Source organism: Anser anser (genome assembly GCF_964211835.1).
Source record: "Anser anser genome assembly, chromosome: 11".
Taxonomy (NCBI): domain Eukaryota; kingdom Metazoa; phylum Chordata; class Aves; order Anseriformes; family Anatidae; genus Anser; species Anser anser.
This window is the reverse complement of record NC_139732.1, coordinates 16,690,620-16,713,089: the sequence shown is the minus strand read 5'-3', so window position 1 is coordinate 16,713,089 and position 22,470 is coordinate 16,690,620.

Below are 22,470 nucleotides of genomic sequence, written 5' to 3'. Positions count from 1 at the left end.
GCTCCTTTCAGAATGCCTCACCTGTAGGTAAATAAAACTAGCCAGTGAATTAACACGCCAGCTAGACTGGAAAGCCCTGTCTACGAAAGAAATTACTACATATTTGATGAATGATAGATTCATGAATGATAGATTCATAAAAGATTTTTCAATGCACAGATTCATATATAATTAGAGAATTAAAAAAATTCTATGCATTTTCCTTCTTATGTTAAAGGTAAAGCATGCAAATTACACACATGGACATAACCCCCTCTCTTTCCTCCCATAATCTTTTTTAATGCCTGTATAGCCTACAAGGAACAGTGAAATTAAAACCTTATTAAAGCAAAATGCAATTCTTAACAAGCGCCAGCATCTTCCATTACAATTACATATATGTGTGTCTGTAATATACGTATATACAAATCAATACCATACAAAAATCCAAAAGGGGAATAGAAGTTTATTTTTCAAAAGCAGAAGTGTATTTTACTCTGAAGAATATATGATTATTTTAATTTTGAGAATTAACTTAGGAAAATCTGGTTTTATAGAAGCAGATTTAGAACCTGTTACGGAATTGCCTCCCTTGGAGATTGCTTTCACGTTTGTGTGTTTTGTTAGAAGCACTACCAATTACTGTCTTCTGAAAACATTTGAAAGAGGTAATATTATCAAACCCATAGAAGGTAAAAACAAGTCTTATTTTAAATGAAATTAATTTTATTTATATATAATGGAGAGATGTTTCAAATCCCTTTTTCAACATCAGTGTCAGATAAACTTTGGAATTAATGGCTGTAGTTACTGCTTTTCAAAATATGGGCTCCTAGGAAACCAGAAATAGACGATTTAACTCCATATACCTTTACACTTTTCCTGTATAATACATGCCCTAGGTTGAGCTTCCAGATATATTGCTTTATACTACATCATTCCAGAGACTACCACCTCGTAGACAGGGATTAGATAAAAACAAATGCTTTTAACTAGAAAACAAGAAGACAGCAGGAATTTATTCAAATAACTGTTGTCATCATGCTTCCTGCGTCAGTGCAACACTTTTCCCATTTGACTCCCACACTACACACACACAAACAGCATGGATAAGTCTCAAGCACTAGATACCTAAAAATCCATACACAGTTTTAAGCCTATCCACTCAACACAAAACATTCCAGCAACATGTGAGGATAACTGGGATGTCTTACAAGCCAAAAAAAGCTTTAAGACAACCACTGGTAGATTTTAATGGTGAAAAAAAAAAAGAGGACTAACAGGGAGGAAACCTCATTTTTCCCCAAGTGGTTTCTGACGTTGACATCCAAATCACTTTGGTCAGGGATATATGAGACTTCCAAAAGTCAATGCAACTCAGTTTCTACAACTTTTTTGGCCAGTTCTCAGATAAACATGAATGCATCCAATCAACTTCACACTCACAGCCCTATTCTTGTGTTTACAAGTCTCCTCACTTTTGGTACGGGTTCCTAAGAGGAGAGTAGTAACAAACTATCTTCCCCTTTCTGAATCTCAGCTGTCAAGTAAAAAGACCCTGTATTTTTCAGACTCTATACATTTGTAATCCAAAATAACCAAACTACTTATTAGTGCTCTTATTTGCCATACAAACCTAGGGTCACTTTGAAATAAGAATTTATAGCCCTTGCATGCAATACCACCAGCAAATGTCACACCATAATCATGATAGATTATTTTGTTTAAAAGATGATACTGAGAATTATTACTAGGCCAGTAGCGTTGTATATAGCAATACTTCATTTCTTTCAGTACCAATTATAACAGAAATTGGAGAAGCATGGATTTTATTTATTTTTTTATTCTCTGCTTACAGCTTATGAATCTATATTTATCAAAATTATATTTTGTATTCAGATAGTTTATTACTGTAGTAGTTGTGAAACCATTATAATATCAATATCCCCATTGAAAAAGTAAAGAAATGGTCATATGCATTTAGTACCTTTGTTATGTATTTTCCTAGATAACAACCTTTCGTTACTGAAAATCATTAATATCAATCTTAAATCGGTATACAGCTTATCAATTTTCTCACTGTATTTCATTCAATTCTATTATTTCTCAACTAAATCTTAATTAAGTACGATTTCTTCCCACTAATTTAATTACCTCTGATCTCTATCAATAGCCTTTGTTACTTTCAATTACTTTCAATAAGCCTTCAATTAAATCCTTTAACCTCTAATTCATTTCCATAAATTTGTTTCCTTTGAACTCATTTAATAGCTTTAAAACCAATGCTACCCAATGCTACAGGCACAAGGTCTCACAGAGTTTTTACTTGAAGCATCATATAGTTGAACTCAGAAAAAGTCATACAAAGAATATATTTTGGTAAAAATCAACAAATTGAAAGGTCTAGATTAATTTAACAAGTTTCCAGTTACCTATAGAATTTCACTGCGAATACTCGAATTAAATAGGGATTCACTCCAATTAAATCTCAGCTTTTTGATACATTTCTAGACATGTAGACATTGATGGGTTTTCACAGTGGCACTGGGAGGGAGGTACTGTCCTTTCCAAGATACCCTCTCCTGATAAGGAATGATTTGCAAGGACACCTCATCAGACTGTACTTGGAGACCTGTGCTGAGAAAGAAACGGGACTAGGGGGTTGAGAGAAGAGTGAACGGACAACTACTTCTGGATTAAATAAACATGACACCTCTCTGGCTGGTTCTGTGATGAAACAGACCGCCTCGCACCACCACTCCAGTGGCAGTCAGCTGTCAGTAGCTGTGCCAGTGGGGTAAACGCAGTGCTCCGAATGCCCAGGCTGCAGCATTCAGAGCAGGGTATCCAGAGCCAGTTACAGGTCTGAATGAAAGGCACAGGGAACAAACACACGCTTCCAGGGAAGCGCTGCTATTCTAATATCCCCGAGTCAACAGTGAATGACTTCATGATCACTTTTAATTTGGAACAGGTCATTATGCTTTCCCAAGCTCAGTTCCAATCTTTATTCCCTCATTAGCTAGAACTTTCTGAAGCACAAGAGAGAATTTAAAAATGCTTAATGATGATGACCAACTCAGTCCCTCCAAAATTAATCTTCACAGCTGTGTGGATGGTTGCTTCTAATCCTTCTATTCTTTCTTTACGTGTAAGCATTGAGGTCAAAACACTTTAAAGATGCAAGTTGATAAATTTATGCTCTGCTTTCTCTTAACTCCAGCACCTGTGCAAATCCTTAGCTGCTCAAAGGAAGGCCATCACACCCTCCCCCTGTCAGGCACCAGGCTGCTATTTAGCTAAGTGCCCGCTTATTCCACAGGGGAGGCATTTCTTTCCCATTTGATCAGCCAGGTTGCAGTTCAAGTGAGAACATCAATATTCCCAGCCTATCTTACCTGTTTGCATCAGGCAGTGAATCTAACTACTGAATCTGACTGCGTGCCACAGTCAGAAAACAGAAAACAATCCTACCCTGTCAGAAAAGATACCATTTCCTGCTAAATATTGCAGTTCTGATGAATGGGATTTATCTCCTTCAAATCACTGAGAAACATACTTACATCGCCAGAAAACATCATAAGTCAATATCCGTAAGTATATTTTTCTGTAAGGAATAACACTTTGATTATCTATTTTCCCACGTCAATCTCCCCTCCTAATCTTTCTTTTAAATGTTTGAAAAAAACTTCCATACTTTTTATAGAAATATAACAAATGCTGATAAAAAGTTGTATTTCTATTATAGAACAACAACAGAAGAATGAATATGCTGAACTTTGAGAAAAAGGTCTTAATTTTCAAAGAAAAAGTACATGTTTTAAGGCCATTTCTGTATTAATCCTACTGATTTCCCCTCATTAAAGAGAACTCAGTAAGCACTCTCAGTGCTTAGAGTTGCTGATAATTAGACCATGAGGGATTCTTTCCACAGCGGTTTGGATCAGAACCTGAGTGCCTTAAGGCCAAACTCCATCTTGTTGAATGCAGGCAGCTGAAACCAGCTTGGCTGGTTTTGTTTCTTTAAACACTTTGTTTAACATGAAATTTTGTTTTGTTTTGTTTTTTTCAACCTCTTCGGAATTCAATATAGAATAATAACTTGACAAAGCCTTCTGAACCTGAAGATAAAGGAAAAAATATATATATAATAATCACTAGAGGACTTCCCTTTCTTTCCTCTTCAGATTTTCTTCAGTTAAACATAAGACAAAACAAACAAACAAAAAACCACAACCGGACAGAAAATATTCCTGAGATTTTTAGAATATTTTTATATAGTGTTCAGCTTGTTTCTCCACTACACATTTCCACAGGACCTTCCTCAGTGTTCATGAAATACTTTTTATTACCTATAGCTAAATGTTTATAAAAGATATCCAGATTTCTGAAACCTAACCTGAAAGTTTCACATTTTTAAAAGTTATTCCCCTTTGCTGTGTGATGATCTTCCAAAGGTAAGCTCAAGCCAATTTTCATCTTCAGTGACACAAGTGATAAATTGTAATTTCACCAACATTTCTATATTTTAAGCTTCTGAAAAGTAGAGAAGGGATATATAAACTAGACTTTTGGATATCCCACATAGTAATTACTAATCTGCAGAAGCAACCTCTTGAATGCCAAGGTATAGTTACAAAAATAAAACACACACACAAAAAAATCAAAATTACAATCATAATCACTACTATTTAAGATACAAAATTATCTGAAAAGTCCACTTGAAGCTGTTTTAATTCTTGTCAATACATGCCAAATAACAAAATAAGTAATTAATGTTTCCCACCTTCTCTACCAGAGAGAGACTTAAAACAGAGTTCAGGTTTAAATAAGACGCAACTTCAAAACGGAACATTGATAAAATTAGCATCTCTCATTAGTTATTTGGCACACAATTCGCATATGCCAGGGATATCAAAAAAGTACAAAGAATTCATCCTGTACATATGAAACAGCCGTTATAGTTGATCTCTAATGAGAGTCAAGCATAATTGTCTTTAGGCCAAAGTTTTTCAACAGCTTATCACAGAAAGAATTTTTACGAAGTATATTACTTCACAAGGAACTTTATTAGAAACTATTTGATTGGCTGCAAAAGTTAAAATGCAGACTTACACTGCCTGTACCACACAGAGAACAGCTCAGTATTTTCTTCACTTCTAACAGAGGACTTGAAATTCTCGTCTTTATTCTTTGTCTCCAGTATCCTCATTGTCCAAACCTCATAATGATAAGACAGCAATTACTTGTTCTATCCCCACTGCAGTGTACTTCAGATTTTGTCAGCATTTCCACTTAAATGTTGTATTATTCTTTCATGCTTTACTTTGAGGTTTTTAAGTAGCTTGAAAGTGTCTTCCCAATAGAATTATCTTTGTGTAAATATGTCTATTTCTGAATGTTTATGATAATAAGATAATATTGTATGCATCTAGCGGAAAATGAGTGTTGTAATTAAAAAAAACAATTTTAGGACTTATGCCTGTTACTTCTAAACTGAATTTCTTAGTATCTCTATATGCTCTTCACATATTACAAATAGTTACACATTTTTGTTCTAATGAGTTCTCTGACCACAATATTTATCTATTTAGCATGGAGGGTGGAGAGGGGAAGGTATTTTGAACTTCATATATGCTCATTAAACTGCTTTCATTTTTCCAAATATTAGTGGCTCAAAAATAAACTCTGAACAAAACACAGCAGAATTTTAGCATTTATGCTGAGAATTAGGTGTATTTATGTAAATGTATTTAGCTGCTAATCATGTATTGTTCTACCTTCCCAACAGTGTAAGTAACTCAGGCCTTTTCAGAATATTTGCCAGGGCATACAAAAAGCTCTAGGTTGACACATGCCTGAAATTGTCAGGCAGAGGGTCGAAACCCAAGCCTGATACCTCCAGAAGTCATCTTTGTGCCTGATAACCAAAAGGTTCAAATGTTTTCCATTACCACAAAAAAACGAATTCATATTGATCTACATCCTCTCTAGAGCATCCTTTTCAAAAATGATATATATGTATAGATGAGGCACTGTTCACTTCAGTACCGTAATGATTGGTTTCAAGTGAAAAATGAAGACAGCAACTCATTATACAGTACACATCGGGCAATGTCTTTGTTTCCTTTTCATTTCTTTTATTTATTTATTTATTATTTTTTGGCCAGAGTAAATGTTCTTATATCGCCAAAAATGCCTGTACCTGAACTACAGCATGAGCAGGCATCGCTCAGTTCAGACACACATGACAAAAAAAAAAAAAAAAAAGCAGAAAACACCTGGGCAAAGCAGGGAGAGAGGCAGTGCACATTCAGTATTTGCGCTATTATACATGGCATAAATCACTGGAACATGATCTGTCATAAGTCCTCCTTTCTCTATGATCACAGTATCATGTGCTTCATAAATACTGATGAAAGAAGCTAAAAGACCTCAATGAGGTAATCAAATAGGGTTTTGCAATAAAAAGCAAAACAGAGCGCTGGTGCAGAGACAAGCAGCCCAGTATTTTCTGCCAAGCTCCTCCTCAGTGGCATTCCAAATTAAGCATACACAACTACAAAGGGCTCACAAAAAGTCCCAGAGGAGCGTGGGCTCAGCAGAAACACAACCCCGAGTGCACACTTCCAAGCCCCAGTGTTTCTCCTCTCAGAGTATGCCTTCACTGAAAGCCACAGAAGATGCACAGGTGCTTGTAAGAGCTCCAGCTTAGATAGCTCAGGTATGAGCGCTCTAGATGACTGCTTAAGTTTACAGCCCTACTAATTCAGCTTGTTTTAGAGCTTTGTGCTACCATCTCTAAACTAGCTAGATGACTACACAAATTGGAAATGTATTAGTTGCACATATGCTTCTGCAGATTGGAAATACTCAATGCTGACTTTCCATAGTTTTACTACTTATGGGAATAATTCTTACATTATATTGCCTGTTAATTTGTACAACAAAAAAAACATCAGATTATCTATGATTCCCATTTGCTTCCAGCAAAAATTGAAATGGTGAGGGATTTTTTTTTTTTTTAATGGTTGTCAGGTGCTATTCTACTTGTGAAGAAAGAACACACAAAACAGATTTTGAAAACAGTTTTCAACTACTATCAAGTCTGTATTCAGAAAACAATTATAGACATACATTTATGTATAAAGCCATTCTGCAAAGGAAGAGGTCCATTTCACAGAACAGGGCTGCTACGAAACAAACGAGTTCCAAAACAGACAGTTGCACTCATGTACCAAGTTACTTATAAAGGAGAATCTCTGTGCAAGTCCCAAGGAAAAGATACTCTTTGGCCAGTAAATGTCAGACACAGGTCCTCAACAAGAGGACCTTCAATCTCACACAACAGAACCAAGCATTAGCAGCAATTCATTCATGGAGATTTACAGTGACACAAAGGGAAACAAAAAAAGCAGTATTTGGCATAATTACTTGTTAGTTCATGTGGAGCTTTCAAAATAAATAAATAAAATCCTGAAGCAAACCAGGATTTGTAAGCCATACCTCTCCAGTCATCAAATGCTCAATCAGGCAGGCCTAGCTATGCCTATACGAGGTCTCTTTGCATCAAGGAGAAAAACAGTTGATGCAATCTCCACTAAACAAACAAACAAAAAGCAGGCAAGAGGCAGGGGCCAAAAGCATTCCTATCTCCATTCATATCTCCACAATTTTCTCAAACAGCCAACGTAATTTTTTCTCTTGCCCATGTTCAGCAAGTCATCTGCTTTTCAGAAGTATTTCCCATTAAGTGACCCAAATCTCAAGAACAGGTCTGTTCTTCACTTCATGCTATTTTGAAAGTGATGTAATTCCAGACATCATTCATAAAACATCATTTATTAGCAGAATCATAATCCATCATATCTCCCTTTCACACATGCTGTACAGGTCTTCACACTTTGCTATATAGGTTCTTATGTCACAAGACACTGCCCTAACCATATTTTATTAGACAAAATGTTTTTCCCAAGTTCTGATGCATCTTGGGGGTGAATATTAAATATGCAATACCCTTTTCAATGGAGAAAATTCAGAGACTAAGCACAGTTTCCTCATCTCAACGAATTACGGAAGATCTTACATCCTTATATGTTTAAAGCCCAGTAATTCATAGAATCATAGAATCATAGAATATCCCAAGTTGGAAGACACCCAAAGGATCATCTTGTCCAACTCTTGGCACCGCACAGGTCTGCCCAAAGTTTAGACCATATGACTAAGTGCACAGTCCAATCACTAATTCATTACCTTTATAAGAGGAAGAAAGCCTGTGAGCAAATTCAAGAGAACCCAAATAGTAGAAAAATCAATGCCAAAAAGAAAACGTTTCTAATGAGCCATAGGACCCCTTTTTCTTCCTACAAATTGTCTACGGCCAGGTAGAGAAAGTGTCATGAATGTACTCTTCAAAAAGGGTTTTTGCATTGGAGTCCTAAAAACGGCAGCTGAGAAGCAACAGGTGTTAATTTTGCCTATTATTAATCACCTGCATGGTGACTTTTCTCCAAAGAATCCATACAGAAGATACACTGAAAAACTATGGAGCAGTGGAGAATGAAGATATTTCTATTCAATTAGCCATATTCCAAGATATCCTAGAAGTCTTCCATGCTTACCTCAGTTCCATATCTGAGGACAAAAGTTTTGAGTGGTCTGAAGGAGGAGGAAATAATGGCATCCCATCAATATTTTCCCTTCTGGCCTCTCTTTAGAAACAAAAAAAGCCTAGTGCTCTATAGCTGGACTCCTTAAAGAACTGCTGTCTGTTTAACGTACACTAAAATTTCTGCCTACTCAAGATCAGCAAAATACAGCTGCATTAAATGAAAGGATTTGTATTTACTTTTGTAAGAAGATATTTCTCAGGTTTATATAACCAGAGAATTTCTTGAAGGTCCAGTCCTAAAGTCACTGCATGTCAGAAGCATCCACTAATTTCAAAAGAAGCTAAACACACAAAAGACATCAGTGCAAGTTGTGATATTGTCAGATGTTCAGTACTTTCATGTCTGTGGAAACCTGATAAACCCATTTGCATTCAACCCAGCCAATTGCAGAAAGCCACTATTAATGGCAAGATAAATTCATATCCAGCCAGGCACCACTGTACTTTAGGTATGCAGTAATTCCACTAGACTTTTAAAACAAAGTAGAATAATTTATGAGGAGCATATGAGGGGTTGAGCAAGGTGAAAGAAATTCTGTGCAGAGAGGTCCTGGAATAAAAGCTACAAAATGTAGCTGTATAATCAGTAAAGCGTTTTATTTGCATTGCAGTGTTTGGGTTTCTTTTCAATCATAAGCACCAAAGTCAAAGTGGGACTCTGATCACCTCGCTGCAGTTTACCAATCAGGATTACATGCCAATGTGTAATGAAGTGGAACTACATGATGTGGCAAAATATGATGTGACAGGTAAATTTTAAAGGAGAACCCGCTAATTTGGAATGAGTAATTGCTACAATTCAAACAGCCCCATTACTTATATACTGAATTTTCAAAGCTGGATTTGTGGCATATTTTTAACTGGATTAGGTGTCAACTTCAACTGAGTAATTAGCATTTTTTAAAAATATTTCTCATCAACACAGTACTATTTATCACCTGGCAGGTAATAATTTCTTATTCCTACCTTTAGTACTGCTGAATATTTTCTCTCAAATAATATACTCAATCAAAAGAACACAACATTTTATGCTAATGTAATCTTTGTACAGCTTTAGCTAAAATCTCAAGTACTGATAATTACAAAAAAGCCTGTGACGGGATTCCAGAAAATTGGCATTTTATTTATTTTTATGGGGACAGAACTTGAACCTCAACAAATTCTTGAAAAACATTCAACAGCACAAACTGCAAGATTTATCTACATGTCTTGTATTACTAGTATTGGTATTGAAAATCTCTCTGGAACATGACACTTACTGCAAAGCTGCTGCAAACCACTTTATATTCACACGCGCTACTTTGAAAGGCCAATACTTCAACATTCCAATCTGTCAGTTTCTTAATTAAATAAAAAGAAGAAGAAGAAGAAAAAAGTCCAGGCTCTGTATGGAATGGAACACTATCACAGAGTAATAGTAGCAAATTTTAGGATCATAAATGTTACTCTGCAAAAGTTAACGAAGTATGAGATAGTTCACTAGGTACAACCACAATGCTTCCACATAGGTTGGAGAATTTGAACAATACAGAGGCATCTATAAAAATGTAACAGCATAAAACATGAGAGTAATTTTAAATACAAGATCACAAAATGAGGACGGGTGGGGAAGACTGCAGAAGTATACATCACAACTCTGTCTTCCAAGCTAATATTTCTCATCAGTGCTCATCAGTACACAGTGAACACTTTGACAGTCAACCTTCACATACAAACCATGAAAGCTACACGCATTCCCCCAAAATAATGTCAAATCACATCTGAGTTCACTAACAATGAACACATCATCTGTCTGTCCAAATAACAAAATGACATACACATTCAATCTCTGTAGGGACAGAAATCGCTGAAAAATCATAATTGTCTATTTTTTCTACAAAAGACATACCTATGTTCACAAGATGTAACAAAAATTATGGGTTACTCTTGACAATACTTTTGGAAACAAGCAATGACAATGTTCATTTCACAATTAAGAAAACTGAGGTTTGAAAGGGGGCTCTCCTTGACAAAAGCTCCCTATCGTTGATTAGTAATGTTTTTGTTTGTCGCACAATGCATCTCACATCTGTTACAAATAAGCCTGCAAATTGAATCAAAGGAATTATACGTAGACAGAATTCTATTTAAAACCTCATTTAAAAGCTTTCTAACTAGGAAATAAAAACTAATTTTTCTATTGATGTGTCCATTTGTAAAAATTTGTAATATATTGCTAGCAATTAATACAGAGGTAGGCAACTAACATAACTTGCAGTAGGTAATGCAGAAGTACTAGAGTAGGCTGGAGACTGGGATGACAGATCTTCACCTAGATGCCCCAGGTGGTTCCTCTGGGCACTTCTGAACAGGTATGCCAAACACAGTTGTATGCAAAATTGGTACTCTGAAAATCTACAGAAAAAGTTTTTTTCTTCAATATAACAGATATTGGGTAATTAATTATCTAACTAATTGACAACTCAAGGAAATATTTAGAAGCAGCCTCATAAGAACAATAATTAACTAACAAGTATTTTATACACCTTTGTCAAGTTGTTACAACAGTTCTAATTGGAAAGAAGATTACTGCAAGCCAGTTGACAGCAGCTGAAATTTAAGCATATCCTTCCCAATTAAAATTGTAAATGGTGCCTACATCAATGGTTGTGTGCGTTACTCTGAGAAAACAAGTATTTGTATTTTTCTTTCTGATAAACACACTGGTAATACACTATCATGCCCAAATCAATTCCCAAATTTTAACAAAAGTGGACTTATAAATAAACACATTTTTACTTTTTTTTTTTTTTCTGTTAACCAATATTTTGGAAGTACTGGATATGGACAGCTTTTCATAGATTCACAGAATCACATAAACCCCTAAAGACCCCTAAAGAGACCCCTAAAGACCGTCTAATCCAACCCCCTGCCATGGGCAGTCACAGGTTGCTTGAAGGCAACCTGTTCCAGTGGCTCACTAACCACATTGTAAATAAATAAATAAATAAATCCTTCCTTCTATCCAATCTAAATCTATATTCTTTCATTTTAAAATTATGGCCTGCTAAAGGCCCTAGTCTTTTTCAGTCTTTCCTATAAGCACAGTTTACATATTGAAAGGCTTGTCTCTGGATGCTAAAAAAAAAACAAAAACAAAAAAAAAAAAAACAAAAAAAAAAAACAAACAAACAAAAAACGCACCATATTTTAGAATTTGTATCAAGGAAAAGCCATCAAAACCAATTTATTTTAAGCTTTGACACTGATTTCTTAAGCTGTTTCACGCAGCATCAGGACAGAACCTTCTCTGTTCATGTCTCCGAAGTCCTGTTTATTACTGCTTAATTACTTGCTTTTTCAAAACTTAGGTTACTAACTTAAAATTGGGGGTGGAAGGATAGAGATATTCAACCTCATTTAAACTCGTAACAGGTTTACTGATCAAATCATCCACTGTTAGAAGCTGTTTCTGAAAAGATAATTGTACCAAAAGAACTGATGTGCATATCTGTTTTGATCACGTATCAGAGACCACTTTTTCTTCCCATGTGTAGTTCTGCCCCGTAAGAGCAGGTTTAATTAACATTGGTATACATCAGCACACTTGAAATTGAAACATTGAAACATTTCAATACGTGGGACTTCAGCACGCTAACTAAAGGTTTCCAGGCATCAGCCTACATGCTCAGTAAACTGTCCATTTCTGGGTGGTTGTTTATTTACTGCTTCAGATGTTTTTCTTACACCTAAATGGTTTTCTCCCTTGAGATTTCATAAAGGATTCAGCCACTGTTCAAGCTTCTGCACAACTGAAGTACCTTCAGTGGCACTACCAACTGACTCTGAATAGCAAACAGACTGCATTTTTCTGTGTGTGTGTGTGACTGACTCGGAACATATTTAAAACTAACAAAATACTAAAAATCCTCAACTCTTTCACTTCAGTACTACTGCACATTACCAGCTGTATTTTGCAGAAGACTATACAGTATCGCTCTTTTCTTTAAGAGATGTACTAACATAATCATGTATTAAACAATTCTCTGAAGTACATAATTATTTCTAATATCATACATCTTTAGGTTTGCCATAGTCAATACGCATGTTTGCATCAATATTAATTGCAGAAATTTCAGGCAGGATTAAATGGCACATGGGAAATAAATAATTAAATAAAACCAGAGAAACCAGAAGGAAAAGGTTTCTTAAGCTCTTTTAGGAGCTTAGAAGTAAATCATAAAATGTCAAGCTACAAAAATTGGCTCAGATAAATATGATTTTTCCTGAATTAGTTCACTAAGCTTTTATCCTTCCTGAACACTTTCAAGTCAATCCTAAATGCTGTGCTTGCCTCAATATTTAACAGTTATGCCACGACACATACAAAAGATTGAGTGTAGGAGTTATTCTCAAAGTGAAAGAGTTTGTCTTCATTTGTATGAGGAAAATAAGGAATTTATTTGCCATTGGAAGGAAAAGCAAAGTTATTAAGATAATTCTTAGGTATTTTTCTTCTACTTATCTACTTAAGGACTTCCACCACTCTCTTTTCTGTTACACCCATTACACATTTCAGAACTTTGATTCTTAAAGCTTGCAGTTAGTTTTAGATTTTCACATTTTAACAATAATATTGTTATGTCTGCTAGTAATTACACTATCATAATTATACCATCATATTTTCAAGTGTTTAAAGCTTTAAAATTTTCAAACAAGCTTATATTTCATATTCTACAGAGCATTTATTCTTTTTCCATTACTTAGGATAAATCCTGTTTATATTAATATACTATATATGAATGTACATGGATATATATATATTATGATTTAGATAATGTATCATCAATTTCAGATGTAATGCTCAGACTGTATGAGAGGGAGCATTATAATACCCAGAATGCATAAAGGCGGTGTTATAAAGGAAATATTTAAAAACAATGATGATGCAAAATTGAAATTCTAAGTCTGAATATAAAACCTTACCAATTTTTGTTCAGCACAGCAATATCAAAACGTATTATTTTTTAAATGGATGCAAGACACAAAGACACAAATCTGTTAGACACCAAATCCAGTGGACTTTTGTATTCCGCCTGAGTTTGGCTACACACTTCAATATTAGAGGTTCATTTTACTTTTCCCCCAGACAAATGCCAAAGTCTCTGAAAGCTCTCCAATAACTGAGATTAACTTCGCCCTTGTTCCTAAACCTGCAAGATGTTCCATAGAGGTAGATTACTGAGGCCAGGAAGAATGTTGTCAGAGAGCCCTTGATTGTGGCCTCAGTGGGTCAGACATGATTTTATCAGTACTGACAGACGTTCTTTCCTCTCAGGAAATGGCCACCAAGGATGAAAGTAGCTAGCCGCATATAAAGAAGATTAATTTGCTTTAAAAGCCCCATATCCATTCCCCAGAATCTCCATCACTGAGAAAAATCAGGCCTGCACTTCATTTACAGTATCAGCAGCTCAAGATGAACACAGTTTTTCAGTTTCATTTACTTGCCTCCAAGGACTGTCCCCGGGCACGTAGTATTAGGGTCACCACTGTGCATACTGAGTTCTAACATCTGGCTCATCTCCTCCTGCTGCATTGGAGTGAAGTCTGAGATAATGTTTTCATCAGGCAAATATATCTGTGCATAAGTATCTTTGATAGGAATTACACATTAAAAAAAAAAAATACACCAACTTGGGTGTGAAATTTAGCACCTTAAGTGGACCTTTCTGAACTGCAGTTTAGATAAATGTCCATTTCCCCTGAGGTTAATGACTTTCTATGGCAAAATGGCAGGGCAGATACATGATAGAAAACAAGGGAAGGTAAAAATTGTAGTACAAGTACAGTATTTTCAAGCCATCTGATATTCCTGAATCTGCTGAGAGACTGCAGTCAAATGCAACACAACAGGATTGTGATTTAAAGACACAACTTAAATCCATAATACAAATTCACTCCTGAAATTTAATTTTGTGAAATTCTCAAACTACAAAAGATTCAAAATAAAAAGGTTACATAAGAGTTATGAGAAATATCTGCATGTGAACAGACACAACTTCAGAACAGATTTTCTATGTGGCTATGAGTGATTTATTTTGACCAATCCAAGAAATTTAAGCTTTCTTGGATCTAGAAAAAAATAAAATAAATTTCAGCACACAATAATGGTCAAACTCTTTTTCCCCACAGCAAATTAAAAGCTTTCAAATAAACAAACAAACAAAAAACACGATTATATTTAATAATATTTAATACTGTGCTTAACAGCAACTAAACGCAAATAAAATACAAGATTGCTATGGTCCTTTTTTCTATTCAATGTTACACAATTTTTTGGTATGATTTCATCAATTAGTGGTTAACGAATTCCCTTTATGATTTTTAGCAGGTTCAATATGCTGCCCTGTTCTTGAAAACTTTTATTAAACACACCAACATGCAAATTAAATACAGCAGACTATGGCTCTAACATATTACTTCTCATTTTTCAACAATAATTTTCCTCTTAAAACTAGGTATGTTCCCCCCAAAATACATCAACATAAATAACACAAAGGAATAGAGCCTGCTGAGTGTCATCTTTGTCAAGAAGTACTCAAAAGGTGCTTATATAATGTAAAAAGAGGTCAACAAGATTTTCAGTGCTTCAGTAATTTTAAAGCAGTCTCGAGGGAAAAAATGCATCAAACAACCAGGTCTCTGTAATTAAAATATTTTGCCTTCTAACTTGAAAAATCTAAACCTTGAATTAAAAAGATTTTTTTAAGAAGTTATACTTTAACAGCAATGTAAGCATTTTAAAATTTTAATGGAATATTAGGAGAGGACTAGCAATTAATATTAAAATGATTTTGAATTCCAAACGTAAAGCAACATAATTTGAAATTATGAGATTACTAGTGACTCTTCCTCTGCAAATTTTCTAATATATCATTTAATAAGCCCTCAAAAGTTTCCATGATTTCAGTAAATTATCGACATTTTTATCATAAAGCAGTCAACATATGTGTATATTCAATCCAAACTTTAACTAAGTCTGTGATTGAGTAGGGCAAGTCAAGAGAAATACTAATACTTGTTTCCTTTTTTTAAGTACTTAGTGAAATCACTCGCCATATTTCAGTCATGGGATTGTTATAACAGCCACCATGGTCTGATCCAATTCCTGTTCAAGCCAATGGAAATATTTTACACCCGTTCCTCTTCTAATTTTCATTTACTCCTTTGTTTCAGAGTTCTCCAATATGCAAAGAAGTTAGCTGAACTTTTTTTTTTCCGTCCAGAAAGTGACTTAGTAAGGACACTGCATTTTAGTGTTCCTGAATTCTCAATGTCTAAGGGGAAAACAAAAATCACAGAAAAGTCTGCAAAAAATGATCTATATGTATTTTTATTTTGCATACCAATCCATAACGTCCTTCTAAACATCATCCTAATCTCTTTGTGTGTGCGTGTGCACTTTTTTTCAGACTATATAATAGAAATAAAACAGTAGCTTTGCTTTTGAAGCACAACCAAGCCAATTAAGGGATCCAAATTACTGGGTAATTGATTGCATTTTGACCTTTGAGAATTAATCTAGGGAATAAAATGGCAGATCATTAACAGCTCAAGATAAACAATTCCTCTCTACAAGTTCTATTAATACTTCATACAATACAAGTTAAAAATGTCTATGCAAGTTACTTACCAGCATTTGTTCAGTTTCCCCACCTTTTATATTCCAAAAGCTAAAATCTAATATTTTGTTTAATTTATGTACATTTTAATCTCAGGTTCACTTTCTGTGATGTTCAGGGACACTCACCATGGCACAGGTAGCTTTAACCAGTTTATAAGATCTACATAATATGCACAAAGAATATTTAATAATATAAAGGTGGAATAGACCCATTCATTTATCATTGCTATGGTTTTGATTACAGACAAGGACTGGGACCAAAGCACACAAATGCCCTATGGTTTATACTAAATTTTGCAGAGATGCTTCAGGTATGTTAATGTCCAAATCTGGAGCTGAAATTTGAAACAACTTCCAAATAGTTATTAATGCAGGCTTAATTCAAATGACTGTATTCTCCTCCTTCAAGCTCTTCCCTGTCTCAAGCTAAGGTATGTAGACAAGCAATTAAGCTGAAACTTCTTGCTTGCTGAATGCTGACTATCTGTAGTTTACCACCAATTCCACATTCCTCTAGACTATCAAAGCTACAGCCTTGAGCTTTTTCCCAGCATCTCAGAACTGTCTTACTGAGCAGGAAAACAGGTTTCTATCAGTCACCCTTAGTAGGCACTGCGACCACGCTTTTACACACAACATGCTGGACCTAACAAAATCGAACAGAAAATTCTTTTTTGTCATTTGTAACTTTCCAGATGCATGTTAACCAAATCCATAATGTCATGTTACGCATAGAGGAACTATCATAAGTGTGTAGCTAAAGAAGAAAAATGGCATATCACCTATTCAAATGTAAACACAGTGGCTGTATAGAGCAAAGATGCTCTCAAACAGCAGCTGCTGTTAAACCTGTAATGTCAGGGGGTTATTAAGAATTATAACCATTTCCACTAAGTCAATTGTGTAATAGAGCAATACCAGTTTAATAGCCATTCTATCTCAGCCTTTGTGTGTTAAACGCAGCAATTCACACAATAACCTATTAATCAAATTGCTAGTTCCACCAGTTACAACACAGACATAAGTTGAATGTTGTTTTAACACACCCGCACATTCACTTACCTGATCTCATGAGTAAAGATTGACTTGACTTTCTTCTAGAAGTTTTTTTTTCTTTTCTTTTTTTTTTTTTTCTTTTCTATTCTAAAAATCACAAAATCCCATTTGGCTATGTTTTGAGAATGCAAGCAAATTTTTTGCAGTCTCACTTAGGAGTCACAGGCAACAAATAGCTGATGGCACAATATGAACTAAATCCTGCCTAACTGTTATACAGAAAACCAGAAAATTAGTCCAGCAAATCATTAACAAGCTTTCCCACTAATAAATATGATGATTATTTCACAGAAAAATGAAAGGGAAAAAGTTTTACAACTATGCTTGCACGTGCAGGCATGTTTACAGATCTTGGAGAATGTATTTAAAGTACAGTGCAAGGTAGCAATTAGTAAACCAAAACAGAGAAACCAAAGCATATTATTAGTGGAAAAAATGACAATATGACAAAAATGATACCTATTCAAAAGTAACGGACTTTAAAACCAGTGAGAGACAATTATCATCAGCTAGTCTGAGCCAAGCACAACAAAGATAAAAGAATTTCAACTCAGGATTTTTGCATCAAACCAATACATTTCTTGTTTATTTATTTCAGATTTAGAGATTTTAAAAGATTTAAAAGTAAGGAAGAAACTACCACTTCTCTCAACAAGTAACTGTTAAAAATATGTATACACTTCACCTATCCATTAGACCTTATATGAGTTTCTAATACATCAAGCTACTGTCAGCAATTTCTTACCCCTCTAAATTATAGAAATGAATATTCAAAATTGGTTAAATATAATAATGTTAAAAATCTGTTTGCTGAACACCAACCAGTGACACATGCGGTAACAAATAATGCTGTTAATGCTGTTTACAGTTCACCAAGTTCTAGGTGACCATTTTGTTTTTCTAGGGAAGAACTTAAGCCAGACTTCTTCCTACTCTCCTATCACATCCAGATAAATGTCTGGGATCGTCTGCTAAAGCAGACATTGACATTTGTTTTTTTTTCCATCATATCTAAGGAAGGCAATACACAACACAATACTCTGTGCAATCAAAAACCATGCCACCGATGAGGGAAGTTTAAATGAGCTGATTCATACATCCAGATTAACAGCTGCTCACAAGATGAAGCAAACTTTTCCTGCATCAGTCCTGCTCTCAAGAATTATCCCCAGAATTGGCCAGCCCCTCAAATACAGAACTGCAACCGTGATATAGTTCTCGAAAGTCTTTATTTGCTCTTCTGTCCCAAACTATTCCCTACAAAACACAACGTACTAGCCTTTACTTCATTGATTTATGTCAAGCCAGCTTCTCTGAAGTTCAGAGGTCGCAACCAATCCATTCATTTGCTTTCCTCACTATAGAAAACTGGAGATTGATCTCCTGTGCTTTTCTTCATCATTTTAAAGATCCAGAGGTAACAGGTAGCAAGTGTATGAACGCTGGTCTCATCTCCTATGGTAGCTTCTAGAATCTAGTTATCCACCCTTAGGAATATAAAATGCTCAGAATTGCTCAAGTCATTTACAACTCATCCTTTCAGTAAGTTACATGTGCCCTTTTTCATATAACAAGCACCAGTCCCAACCCTGATATTTTCAGATTGCTACATGAATAATTTGTGTAACGTTAGTACACACACTCAGAATTACCGTGCAAATTACCACTTTGCAGCACGAATCTCATTCAGTTCAGTTCTCTGAAACCTTGGGTTAATTTTCACGGCAGTGCCTTGGCAATGCAGCTAAGTACAGCAGACCAAAGTACTGCCTTCTCTCTCCACTGTTAGTGTTTTCTTTGAGGGGAACTTCCCGCAGCAAGATGACAGGCTCTCTCTTCCGCTGGGAGCAAAATAATGTTCTCTCGCTCGTACACTGAGCTCAGAAGGGTACAAGAGCAGCAGAAACTAATCTCTGTGCTTGTACATGGAGAATACAGAATCCCTTTTTATTTTATTTTGTATCTCGAAGGTAGCTTAATAGTTTGAGAACAGAGTCTTATTAATGTAAATGAAGCTCTAATAGCATATTGCATGAAATTCTTTTTATTAAGCACTTCTTTGGAAAACAGCCTACAAACTGGATTAATACACTGCACTGTATTTTCTGTAAGCACGTAACCAAAGTGACTTTTAAAACAGATTGCTGAGTAAACTTTAAAGTAGCCAATAAAGATACTTCTACAGCAAAAAAAAAAAAAAAATAAAATGTTTCATATGTAGTTAATTTCACACTTATTTGCACTGGAAAATTAAATTTTTACTTATCAACATACCACAGAAATACTGGAGAAAACTCTGCTCTGATGTTCTATGCAGACTTTTTTGCTTTAGGCAAACTATAATGAAATTAATTGATAATTAGGAAATTGATATTATAATCCTGGTCCAATACTCCACCAGTACTGTCCATGCTGATGGTCTATTTATCAAAAAGAACAAAAACATTATTGTAACCCCTGAGAATGCACCTAAATTCCTGACTTATTTTTAAAAATAGAATTGAGGAACATTAATCATTGATGTGCTTTTGAAAATAGCACCTTAGGCCTGCCACTCCTGAGCACTCAAAATTCTCTTTGACTACAATGAGAAAGAAAGTAGGACTGAGTCTCCGTGATTGACAGCAGCATCTTACATTGATTCACAATCCACTTAAAATGGGAAGAAAAAAGTGCAAATATTTTGTTGGCAAAAAGTAAGAAGAAGGAATTATCTGTCACTTAAAATAAAATGCTCTAGATTATATCTAGACAAAATTTAAGAGGTTGCCTCAATAGACTGAAGATCTGTTTTATTTTAAGATATCTTTCAATCCAGAGGCATTCTTAATTTTAAGTTTCAAATGTGTTTTGAGCTATAAATATTGCTGACAGAGATGTTTTTTCCACCTCTTGTTCTCAGGCTTTTCTCATAAAACACGTGTAATATCTAATACATTATAAATGAACTCCCCCTGACAGAACTTGAGGTTTATCCTGTAGATAATTAAGATTTAAGCACAGCTGACAATGATGCAAATTTGATTACTTTTAAACAGCCATCAATAATTTCTTATACATTCTTCTTCTTAAATATTGAATCAAATATCAACATTAAATCCTGTTATAATTTTGCCTCAGTGGCTTTAAGAGTGCATCCACCTGAGTCCACAAAATAGTGCAGTTATTCTTAAACTCCTGGGAACTGTTAATGACAGAAAATTTCTGTCCTAGAAAGGCATACAGAGCTTACTGGTTTAACTTAAGCTCAGTGCAGGTTTGGCTGATGGGATCCCCCCCATCCCTTTTTTCTGGGAAAATTTCACAGGCTCCAGCTTTATTTATTTTCCACGAGAACACCAGTTGTCTTCTAACTGCAGTAAATGGTACGAACTCTTTAGGTTTACCAGTCCCTTTCCTCGAATGCTATTGACTGGATTTTTAGTTTACCTCTTCATGAATATTTGCTTCTAGTTTGAAAACAAACAAAACAGCAAAAAGCTGCCATATCACCTTTTAATTTACTTAGCTTCTTAATTACAGTATAGTAAACAAAAACAGAAGGCTCCATGCATTTTTTCTGTTTACCCTCAGCTATTCAGGGCCCTGGTCAAGGATTTTCCAAGAGGAAAAAAAAAAAAAAAAAGACATGAGTCAAGCTGCTCCCTCAAATACTACATTAAATCTTACAGCTGCTCCTACATTTCAGGACTCGAAATTGTTTTGTATGTATTTGGTCCCTCTCTGGCTCCTAACTACATTTTGGTATAAGAAAGCATGGTGTATATCCATATCTCATTTCCTTTTCTTTCTTCCCTTTTGAACTGTAATTACAACAGACCCCAAATCCCACTGGACAGGCCAGAAAGGAGCGGAGGATCGCTCTGGCCATCCCCAGTCTGGGCGATCACAAGACTTGGAGTGCAGGCTCTATTTGCGACACAGCAGAGAAAGCAGTCTCAGATCTCCAGCAACAGCTTGTTATCTGCACTCCTAAGATTCTTACATCTCTGTAAGCACCTTTAAATTCTATTACCAATCTTCATAGTCTGTAGTGTAAGAAAACACTAAACAGGTACTTTTTATTTTTTATTTTTTTAAACAATGTTTCAAGTCTGTATCATGAGATTGGAGAAAACTACCTTTACTTAGGAAGGCAGCTATGGGAAGGTTTTATTGGAAGGTTGAAAGTAACAGCAATTAATGGAATCATTTACTGGCACCTCTACTACATCCCTACCACATGGGTTGCAGTTTCAGAGCCATGTCAACCAGCATAAGTCAATCTCACATGTAAAGAAGTTCGTTCTCCTCCCTGCTCTGCTAGATCCCTTCATGCCAGCCATTCGTACACTCATCTCTACTGCTATGTGAACAGCCCTGAAAAAGGACTTGTTGCTGCAGGTTGCATGATGGCACGCTCAGGCTTTGTCTTCTCTGCAGTCAGACATTTTTTACGGTATTTGCAACCAGCCTTCCCTGAGTACCCTTGGGTGTGGGATGCAATGGTTGCCTGCTTGGAGAATTTCCCTGCATGAACTTAATCCTAGAACACTTATGAGGACATATTTCCCCATTTCTGAAAATGTACTGGGCTAAGTCCACCAGCTCTTAAAGTTTCGAGAATGCAAGTTACAGACAGACTTTTTCTATACTATCTATTTTTAATAAGTAAGCAAGAAAAAGACTCAAAAGATTTATCAAAAGGTCCACAGCATCTTATAAACAGTATTCAGTTCTCCATATAAACAGGGAGCATAAATACCATGAGTCACTGGCTGAGTCAGTCTCCCTACTGCTTATCTGCTTGAAGTTAAAAGCCTATTTTGTGTACAACTGAATCTTCTCTTACCTGCTTTCATTGAAGGCAAATGATAGAATAGAACTCCAGCCTGAAGGAGCCCTCACAATCTTAAAAGGCTCAGCAGATCTGAACAATCCAGATGCAAGATGCTAAAGGCACATGGTTGCAGCAGACCAGTTTGTTCCTTCATTTAACAACATTTAGAAATTCATCTAGCGGATTGCTTGAGGGATATATTTCTATATATTGCTAATTGCCTTATTACTCATAACAAGTAGCTATGGAAGAGGTATGAAAGGTAATCAATCATAAGTA